General features: G+C 18.6%; 1 non-coding gene across 1 annotated transcript; it reads left to right on the top strand.

Moving 5' to 3' along the window:
- Positions 1–203: 203 nt before the first annotated feature.
- Trnal-uag (transfer RNA leucine (anticodon UAG)) lies at positions 204–288 on the top strand. Its single transcript has one exon. It is a non-coding gene; the product is annotated as a tRNA-Leu (tRNA).
- The last annotated feature ends 11,320 nt before the right edge of the window (positions 289–11,608 follow it).

Here is an 11,608-nt window from a genome sequence, read left to right as displayed (position 1 = left end):
GAAATATGGTTATCCACCACATGCTGGAATTGCAATTGGAATAGACAGAATTATTATGATTTTAGTTAATGCAAATAGTATAAGAGATGTGATTGCTTTTCCAAAAACATTGAATTTTAACTGTTTATTTTCTAAATCTCCAAGAAAAAAATAGAAAAAGCAAATAAAAAATTATAAAATAATTATTAATAATAATCAATAAAGCAGAAATGGCGGAATTTGGTAGACGCGCTAGCCTTAGGAGCTAGTATCATTTGTGATGTAAGGGTTCAAGTCCCTTTTTCTGCACCATTAAATTTAAAATTGAAAGGAATAAAAGATAAAAAAAATATGTGACCAACAGAAGCAATTGTTTTAGTAGCAGTGTTACCAGTTGTAACTATACTTATAGGTATTGTTATTGGTTTTTTAATTGCTAAGAAAGTATTTACAAAACAATTAATGGAGAATCCTCCAATTAATAAAAATATGATTCGTGCAATGTATATGCAAATGGGAAGAAAACCATCAGAATCACAAATAAATTCAGTTGTTAATGCAATGCAAAAATTTCAAAAATAAGGAATAAAAAAGTATGAGAATAAAAATATCATTTGCATGTACAGAATGTAAAACTCGAAATTATTTTTCAACTAAAAACAAAAAAACAAGTACTGGAAAATTAGAGATGAATAAATTTTGTAAAAATTGCAAAAAAATTATGTTACACAAAGAAAAATCAATTAAATAAATTTTAAATTGAAATATATATGAAAAATTCAATTCCTGTTAATAATAATGAAAATAAAAATTCAAAAGATTTTTTTATTTCTAAAATTTTTAGTTTTAGATGATTTAGAATTTCTTTTTTTTTAGTAATATTAATTATTGGTTTTTTGATTTTTAGACAAATTTCTAATCAATTAATTTTGCTTTTAATTACATCATTACCATTATTTTTTGGTTTTGCTTTTTCATATATAAGTAAGCCATTTGTACTTTTTTTAAAAAAATATTTTTCTGAAAAAACAAGTCAAATTATTTCATATATATTTATTTCTTTTTTAATTGTTATATTTTTAGTTGGTATCATTATTTTATTTTTATACCAATTACAAAGTTTATATGATTTTTTAATAGAAAAAACACCTTCAAATATAGAAGTAAAAGAGTTTTTTGAAGGTATTAAAAACAAAGAAATTACATCAACTAATTTAGAAAAATTAGATTTAATTTCTGAAAATGATCAATGGAATTTTTCATATAAAGTTATTAAAAAAAATGAAGTGACAACATCTTTTAAAAATTCAGAATTATCTGGTATTTTTGTTTTGTTAATAAAAATGTTTTCAACTTCTCAATATTTTAAAGGTATATCAATTAAATTAATTTCATTTTTTTATAAACTTTCAAATAAAGGTTATATTGATTATTTATGAAGTAATCTTAATATTTTGTTTATGATAATTTATATAATAGTTTTTTCATTATTTATTGCTGCTTTTTCAATGGGTAAAGGACAATCATTTTATTCAAAAATTTGAAATTTTTTTACAAAACAACAAGAAAAAGATGTAAAAGAAAAATTAAAATTTGAACTTACAAAAAATTTAAAATCTTGATCTAAAGGTGTTTTTATAGAACAAACTTATATTTTTTTAGGTACAGGTTTTTTTATATTTTTAACTGGTATTATTTGACGGGATAGTGGGTTTCTTGATTCTGTTTTTGCATTAACATTGATTATGTCATTATTCAATTTAATACCATATATTGGACCATGAGTTGGAGTTATACCAATAGTTGGTCTTGGAATTTCACATGCAATTATTACAGATGTTTCATTATTTGTTAATTGATTGCCATTTATTGTTGCTGTTGGTGGTACTGTATTAATACAAGTTGGTCAATCTTTATTAGTTGCACCACTAGTTTATTCACAACAATTAAAAATTGGACCAGTTACAATAATTATGGCATTAGTTTTTTTTGGTGTTTTATTTGGTGTTTTTTCAATGATTTTTGCATTACCAGCAATAATCATTATAAAAACAATATTAAGTGTTGTATATAAAAAAGAATGAAAAATTTAACTTACTTTCAACTTAGAAAATTGTGAATTAAATTTTGAACAAACAAAAATCACGAATTTAAAAAATCAGTATCTTTAATTAGTAAAGATGAATCACTTTTATGAGTTAATTCAGGTGTTGCTGGATTAAAAGATTATTTTTTAGGTATTAAAAAACCAAGTAATAAAAGAATAGTAAATATACAAAAATCATTAAGAACAAAAGATATTTCAAAAATTGGAATAACAAATAGACATTTAACATTTTTTGAAATGTTAGGTAATTTTTCAATAGGTGATTATTTTAAAAAAGAATCATTAGAATGAGCTTGAGAATTTTTAACAGATGAAAAATTATTGAATTTAAATGCAAAAAAAATTTTTATTACATATTTTAATGAAGATTTAAAAGCTTTTAATATATTAAAAAAATTAAATAATATTAATGAAAAACATTTAATTCCAATGGGAAGAAAAACAAATTTTTGGGATTTAGGTGTTGGTCCATGTGGTCCTAATGTAGAGTTTTATTATGACCTTGGTAATAAATATGATTTAAAAAATAAAGGTATTAATTTAATAAAAGATGATATTGAAAATGATAGGTACTTAGAAGTTTGAAATGTTGTTTTTTCACAATTTGTAAATACAGGTAATCAAAATTATAAATTATTAGAAAATAAAAATATTGATACTGGTGCTGGATTAGAAAGAATTTTAACAATTTTACAAAAAAAAGAAAATCCATTTGAAACTGATTTATTTGATAATTCATTAAAATTAATGAAAAAAATTTTAAATAAAGATATAAATTTATCTTCAAAAAATAATCAAGATTTAAATATTAAGATAAAGATAATACTTGACCATAGTCGTGCAATTACTTTTTTGATTTCTGATTTATTAATAGAAAAAAAAGAAATAAATTTTAAAAATAAAAAAGGTTACATTTTAAGAAGAATAATTCGAAATGCTTGTTTACAATTTTATTTTTTAAAAATTTATGAACCAAATATTTATAAAATTTGTGAAAAAGTAGTTGAAAAATATAGCAAAATTTATCCTGAATTAAAAATAAATGAAAAAGAAATATTAAAATTAATAAAAAATGAAGAAGAAATATTTTTTAAATTATTAAAAAATAAAAAAATAAAAGAATTATTAAAATTAAAAAATAGTTATATTGATGGAAAAACAATTTTTAATTTAGTTTCATCATATGGAATTCCATTAGAAATTATTAAAAATATTTCAAATAACCAAAATATTAAATTAGATATTAAAACTTTTAATAAATTTTGAGCTGAACATCAAAAAATTTCAAATAAAAAAGAATGAAGTTTTCAAAAAGAATGAAAAACTTTATTTTTAAATGGTAAAGGACCTACAAAATTTTTTGAAAATAAATATGAATTAAAAACAAAAATTTTAGGTATATTTGAAAATAAAAAAAGTATAAATTTTTCAAATAATATACCATGAGTTATTTTTGAAGAAACTCCATTTTATGCTGAAAAAGGTGGTCAAGATTTTGATACTGGCAACATTATTTTAAATGGTGTAAAAAGTCAAGTTATTAATGTTCAATTTAATAATAGAAATCAAATTTTACATAAAGTAAAGCTAAATAATAAAATTAAAGTAGGTGATGAGGTTATTTTAAAAATAGATAAAATAAAACGTGATTTAACAAGAAAAAATCATTCTTCAACTCATTTATTACATTCTTTATTAAGAAGTCAAATTTCAGATCAAATAAAACAAAATGGTTCTTTTAACAATGAAAAATATTTAAGATTAGATTTTTATTCAGATAAAAAAATATTTAAAAATCAAATTATTAAAATTGAACAATTAATTAATAAAATTATTGAAAAAAAAATAAAATCAGAAATAATTTTTACTTCTTTAGAAGAATCTAAAAATATGGGTGCTTTGTCTTTTTTTGAAGATTTTTATGATAAATCAAAAGTTAGAGTTGTTAAATTTGATGATTTTTCTATTGAGTTATGTGGTGGAACACATGTTTTAAATACTTCAGAAATTGAATCTTTTAGAATTATTGATTTTAAAACAATAAGTAAAAATATTTACAGAATATATGCAATAACTACATATAATCAAGTTAAAAAATTAAGTATAAATTATTTAAATAATTTAAATAATTTATTAAAAGAATTAAAAAATAAAATTAATTATTTAAATGATTTAAATATTAATAAAGAAATAAAAAAATTAAAAAAAATTCCTAATACATTTATTGGTTATAAAGAAATATTTGAAAATTTTAAAAATTTAATTAATGAAAATGTTAAAAATAAAAGATTAAATGAAATTAAAAACAATATAAATAAATATAAATTGAATAAAAATGATATTATTTTAAAGAATAATTTTAAAATATTAATTCATAAAATTTCTATTAATTTAAAAGAAAGATATGATTTTTTAATTATTTTATTTGATTATTTAAAGAAAAAAGAATATGATTTTGTTTGTTTATTAGATGAATTAAAACCAGATTTTTTTAAGATAATTTTTATTGATAAAACAAATAAAAATTTAAATTGAGAACAAAATTTTAAAAATAATTTTAATGAAAATTTTTCTGGTAATTTTAAAAATAAAAAATTTAAAGGTTTAATCAAAAATTTTAAATTAAATAAAATTAAAGAAATTATTTTAAATTATTTTTAATTTTTTTTTCTTTTTTTTATTCATCAAACAATAAAAAGAATTATTAATGGAAATAAAAAGAATATAGCACAAAATATATTAACATTTCTTTTATATATTTTTATTTGATTTTGATCAATTTTATTTTCTAAATCAAAAAATATATTTAAATTTGTGTTCTTTTTTGTAAGTAAAATATAAAAAATCATATGTAAAATAATTATTGAAATGATATATATTATTGTTATAATCATACTTCAATATAAGTTATTTTTTTGAGTTTCTGTTGTTTTTATAACTAATGTTGTTATATTAAAAAAATCAATTTCTTGTGTTTCATTTATCAAAATTATTAATGATAAAAATATTGTAGCTACAATATAAGAAACTATTGAAAATCAATTTAAAAATATCTTCATTGCAATACCTCTTTTAAAAGAACTTTTTATAAAATTTGGTATTCTATCAAATGAAAAAATATTATCAGAATAAAAATATTTTACTTCTTGTTTAATTTTATAAAGTGATAATAAACTTGTTATTAAAATTCATAAAAAAATTATTGATAATCCAATTTGTGGTAATCAATGAAAAAATATATTATTTGGTAATTTAGTTTGTTCTAATTTTTCTAAACTAATTGCTGATGCAATAGAACCAAGTGCAATTGTTATTGCAAAAAAAATGAAACTTATTATTGAAATTAAAATTAATTTGAATTTTTCTTTTTTTACTTCTTTTTTTACCGTTTCAATAAACATATTTTTCTTATATGAGTTTTCTTTTTCATTATTTTCTAAATTATTTGTTTTTAAGTTTTCTGTTTGTTTTATTTCTTCCATGATTTATTTCTTTTTTTTCTCCTTTCTTTATTTTTCTTTTAATATAAAAAAAAATTAAAAGCAAAATAAAGGATATTAAACCCACTATTATAAAAATTATACCTATTATTGATAATGTTTCCATGATAATTAATTTTTTAATATTTCTAGAAAAATCTTTTGCGGAATTGTTACATTTCCAAATTTTTTCATTCTTTTTTTACCTTCTTTTTGTTTATCTCAAAGTTTTCTTTTTCTTGAAATATCTCCACCATAACATTTATCTGCAACTGCTTTTCTTAATGCAGAAATATTTTCTCTTGCAATAATTTTACCATTTATAGCAGCTTGTATTGATATTTTAAAATTTTCTTTTGGAATTAATTTTTTTAGTTTTTCACAGACTTCTTTTCCAATTTTATATGCATTTTCATTAGGAACAATTCTTGAAAAAGCTTCAACTATTTTTGAATTAATTAATATTTCTAATTTTGATAATTTATTTTTTTCATAATGTGTTATTTCATAATCAAAAGATGCATAACCATGTGAAATTGATTTTAATTTATCAAAAAAATCAATAATTATTTCTGCTAATGGTATATTTACAGATATTAAAATATCTTCATTTGAAATAAATTTTTCTAAAACATTTTTACCTCTTTTAATTTTTATTAATTCCATAACATTTCCTAAACAAAATATTGGTGTTAATATTTGTACTTTTGCAATAGGTTCTTCTATTTCTTTTATTTTTTCTCAATCTTTGATTTGATTTAAATTTTTATTTTCTAATTTAATATTTTTTGTATTTATAAAATTGTACTTAACACTTGGTGTTGTTGTTATTACATTTAAATTGTATTCTCTTATTATTCTTTCTTGAATTATTTCAAGATGTAATAATCCTAAAAAACCACAATGAAATCCATTACCAAATGCAGTTGTAGATGTTTTTTTAAAAATAAAAGAAGAATCATTTAATCTTATTTTATTTAATGCCTTTTCAAGTTCTTTGTAATCTTGATTATCATTTGTAAAAAAATTAGCAAAAACTACAGGTTTTAATTTTTGAAAACCAGGTAATGCTTCATTTGTTCCATTAACTGCACTTGTTACTGTATCACCGATTTTAACTTCATCTAAATTTTTTATATTACCTTGAATAACACCAACTTCTCCAGCATTTAATTCATTAATTTCTGTAAATTCTGGTGTTTTTAATCAAATATTTGTAATTTCATAAATTTTATTGTTACTAATAAATTTTATTTTTTCTTTTTTCTTTAAAGATCCATCTATTAATCTTATTGAAATTGTAGCACCTTGAAATTTATCATAATATGCATCAAATATAAGTGCTTTTAATGGTTTATTTTTATCTCCAATTGGTGCTGGTATTTCTTTAATTACACGTTTTAATAAATCTTCAACACCAATATTTTGTTTAGCAGAAATTAAGCTTATTTGATCAGAATTTATATTTAATATTTTTTTTATTTCAACTTCAATTTTTTCAAGTGCAACAGTTTTTAAATCAATTTTATTTATTGCAGGAATAATTATCATATTTAATTTTTTTGCAACTTTAAGATGTGAAATTGTTTGAGCTTGTATCCCTTTGGCTGCATCAATTAAAAGAATGGCACCTTCACATGCTTTTAAAGAACGAGAAACTTCATATGTAAAATCTACATGTCCTGGTGTATCAATTAAATTAAGCTTATAAATTTCATTATTATATTTATAATTTATTTGTGCAGTATTTAGTTTTATTGTTATTCCACGTTCCTTTTCTAATTCCATAGAATCCATTAATTGTTTATTTTTATCATGTCTTCATTTTTGTGTTATATTTAAAAATTGATCTGAAAGTGTAGATTTACCATGATTAATGTGAGAAATAACACAAAAATTTCTAATTTTTTTTAATTTCATTTGTATATTTATTATAAATTTTTTAATTATATTTTTAATAAATATTATAATTTTTAGGGTAAAATATTTTTAACATTTTATGAATTACAAATTATTAAAAAAATTAGTTGATTTTCAACAAATAGATAAAGATAAGTTTCCAAAATTTAATGTAGGTGATACAGTTAGAGTATCATGATTAATTACAGAAGGTAAAAAAGATCGTATTCAATCTTTTGAAGGTGTAGTACTTTCAATTAAAGGTGTTTTAAATAGTAGAAATTTTATAGTTAGAAAAACATCATCTAATATTTCAATTGAAAAATCTTTCTTTTTTAATTCACCATTTTTAAAAAATTTAAAAATTATTAAAAAAGGAAAAGTTAGACGTTCAAAAATTTATTATTTACGTAAACTTTTTGGTAAAAATGCAAGAATTAAAGAAATTAAAAAATAATTTTTAATTTCTTTAATAAAATTTATTTTATATTTTTTTATTTTTTATGAACACAGAAAAATTATTAAAAAAAATAAATATTAAATTTAAAAATATTGATTTTTATATTCAAAGTTTAACACATTCAACTTTTTCAAATGAATCATCTAAAAAAATTGCAAATTATGAAAATTTAGAATTTTTAGGTGATAGTATTATAAATTTTACAGTCACTGAATATGTATATAAAAATTCAATTGATTTAGTTGGTAAATTATCAGTTATCAAAAATTTTTTAATAAGTAATGATGTTTTTTCAAATGTTGTTAAAAAATTAGGTATTTTAAATTATATAAGATTAGGTAAAAGTTTAAAAGATATTGATTTAGTAAAAGAAAAATCAAAAATATTAGCAGATATTTTTGAATCTTTTGTAGCAGCTATTTTTTTAGATACTAATGATTTAAAATATACTCAAGATTTTATTATTAAAAATTTAATAAAACCTAATTGAAAAAAATCATTTTTAAACAAAGATTATAAAACAATATTACAAGAATATATTCAAAATAAAGATAAAAAAATAAGTAAAAATTTATATACATCTATTGAAAAAAATAAATATTTTTATATTACTTGTAAATATAAAAATTTTGTAACAAAAGCATCAAATAGTAATAAAAAAATTGCCGAAAAAGAAGCAGCAAAATTGATGTTAGAACAATTAAATAAAATAAGAAATGAAAAATAATAAATTTTTTAAAAATTGAAAAAAAATATTTATTACATTATTTTTGTTGTTATTTTTATTATTTATGATTTGAGTTTTTTTTAGTTTTTTATTAATTAAAGATCAAAAATTAACATTTGGAGGTTCTTCATCTGTTTTTCCATTAATGACAAATATTTCTAAAAAAATAAAAGAAGAAAAAAAAATAAATAAAAAAGATTTTGAAAATATTCAAAATTTTAGATATATTAGTTCTGGTTCTTCAGCTGCAACTTGAGGAGTTGTAAATAAAAGATTTGATATTGGTTTTACAAGTAAGTTTTACTCTAATAAAGAATTAGATAATATATTTGAAGATACAGAATTTAATTCTAAAGATATTAAAAAAATAAAAATTTTAGATGATATTATTGTTTTTCTTGTTAATTTGCCAAAAACATGTTCTTTAAAAAATGGTGATGAATTGAATTTAAATAGAAAAGATATAGTAAAAATTTATAATGGAAAAATGGTTTGAGATCAATTAGATAATGTTAAATGTGAAATTAAAAATATTAAAATCAAACCAATAAATAGAGAAGAGGGTTCTGGAACACGTTCTAGTTTTGAAGAAAAAATATTAAAAACTAAAGACTATGTTGATGTTAAAGTTTTTAAATCAGGAACAAATATATTAAAATACATACTTCGTACAAATGGATCAATTGGTTATATTAGTAAATCAAAAATATTAAATGAAAAAAACAAAATTAATAAAAATTCTAAAATTTTTATTGCAAAATTAAATAATACAAAATATATTCAAAAAAATTATGAATTTAAAAGACCATTTATTGCTATTTATCTTAAAGAAAATGAAAAAAAAATTTTATATTTTCTAAATTTTTTAAAAACAAAAACTAAAAATTGAATAAATAATTTAGGTTTTTATTTTAATTGAAAGGAATTAAATGAATAAATTTTTGTTAAAAAATAATTTAGATATAAAAAAGAATTTTTCTTTTTTATTTACATTTATTTTTATATTACTTTCAATATCTTTAGTTGTTTTTATTTTTTATAAATCAATTTATTTTATAAATAAACATGGATTAAAAACATTTGAATTTTTAACAAGTGGCAAATGAAAACCAAGTGATGATCAATTTTATATTGGTAATTTTATAGTTTCTACTTTTTGAACTTTATTTTTTTCAATAATTTTAATAATTAAAATTAATTTATTTGTTTCTATTTTTATTTCAAAATTTTTAAATAAAAAAATAAAGAAAATTGTTATTTTTTTATTAAGAGTTCTTTCTGGTATTCCATCAGTTTTATTTGGTATTTTTGTACTATTTTCAGTTGGGCCAATATTAAAATTAATACCAGGAGGTGATGAAACTTCAATGTTATCTGCAATTATTGTTTTAACAATAATTGCATTACCAATAACATTGACATTGACAGTTAATTTATTAGATAATGTTTCAAAAAACAACGAATTATCTGGTTTAGCATTAGGAAATGATAAAACAGTTGTTATGTTTAATATTGTTAAAAAAATTTGTTTAAAATCAATTAGAATTATTATATTTTTTGCATTTTGTAGAATTTTAGCAGAAACAAGTGCATTAACAATGGTTTCAGGTGGTGGTGCAAAACTTATTTCATTTAAAAATGGTTTTTCTGGTTTTTTCTTTTCATCAATTAGAACTTTAACAACTATTATTAGTTTAGAGTTTAAAGAAAATTTCAATAAATTACATGAATCATCATTGTTTTTAGTTTCATTTTTATTATTTTTAATTGTATTAATTTCTAATTTAATTTTTGCATTTTTAAATAAAGAATTTGAAAAAAAAGAAAAATTATTAAATAAAATTAATATAAATTTTTTAAATTTTAATTTATTAAAAAAATTTAAAAATTATAAATTACCAATAATTAGATATTATTGAAATAAATTTTTAATTTTATATAGAAAGTTTAATATGTATTTGTTTTCAATTATAATTTTTTCAATTTTTGTATGATTATTTGGTTCAATTTTTTGATATGGAATAGAAGGTTTTGTATTATACGAATTTAAAAGTTCATCATTAATTAGTGGTGAAGATGGTATTTTAGGTATTTTATTAAGTACATTTATTTTGATTTCAGTTACATTAATTTTTGCGTTTCCTATTGCTTTGTTTACATCTATTTTTATTACTGAATATTCATATAATTCTAAAAAATTAAGAAAAATATCTAAAATTATTAAATTTATTATTATTCAATTAGCATCTACACCAGGTATTTTATTTGGTATGTTTGGTTTTATTTTATTTGTAACATATTTTAATTTAGGTTTTACACTAATTTCAGGTGGTTTAACTATGATTTTAATTATTTTGCCAATTATGATTCAAACAATTATTCAAAATTTAGAAAGTATTCCAAAAACATATAGATATTCTGCATATGCTTTAGGTTTATCAGAAAGAGTTGTTATTTGAAAAATTATAGTTCCTATGGCATTAAAAGGGATATTAATTTCATTAATTTTAGGAATAAATAGAATAATTGCAGAATCTGCTCCATTATTAATTGTTTTAGGTAATAGTACTTTTGTGCCTAATAAAGGTATGTTTTCAGATACTAGAACATTAGCAACACATATTTGATTAATGAGTTCTGAATCTCCATTGGATTCTGAGAACACACAATATGTAATATATCAAACAGCTTTAATTATTTTAGTTGTTATAATTTTTTTAAATTTAATGATAAATAAATTAAAAAAAATTAAAATATAAAAATAACATGAAAGAAAACACAGAAAACTTAAAATTAAAAGAAAAAGAAATAATAATTGAATTTAAAAATTTTAATTTTTATTATTTAAAAAATAATTTAAAAGATAAAGTATTAAAAAATATTAATTTAAAAATATTTACAAATAAAATTACTGCTATTATAGGAACTAGTGGTTGCGGTAAATCAACTTTATTACG

This window comes from Lingula anatina, unplaced genomic scaffold (assembly GCF_051362555.1).
Source record: "Lingula anatina isolate TDL-2025a unplaced genomic scaffold, LinAna3.0 unanchor82, whole genome shotgun sequence".
NCBI classification, from domain to species: domain Eukaryota; kingdom Metazoa; phylum Brachiopoda; class Lingulata; order Lingulida; family Lingulidae; genus Lingula; species Lingula anatina.
The sequence above is the reverse complement of the archived record's forward strand: the minus strand, read 5'-3'. Positions and strand labels throughout refer to the sequence as shown.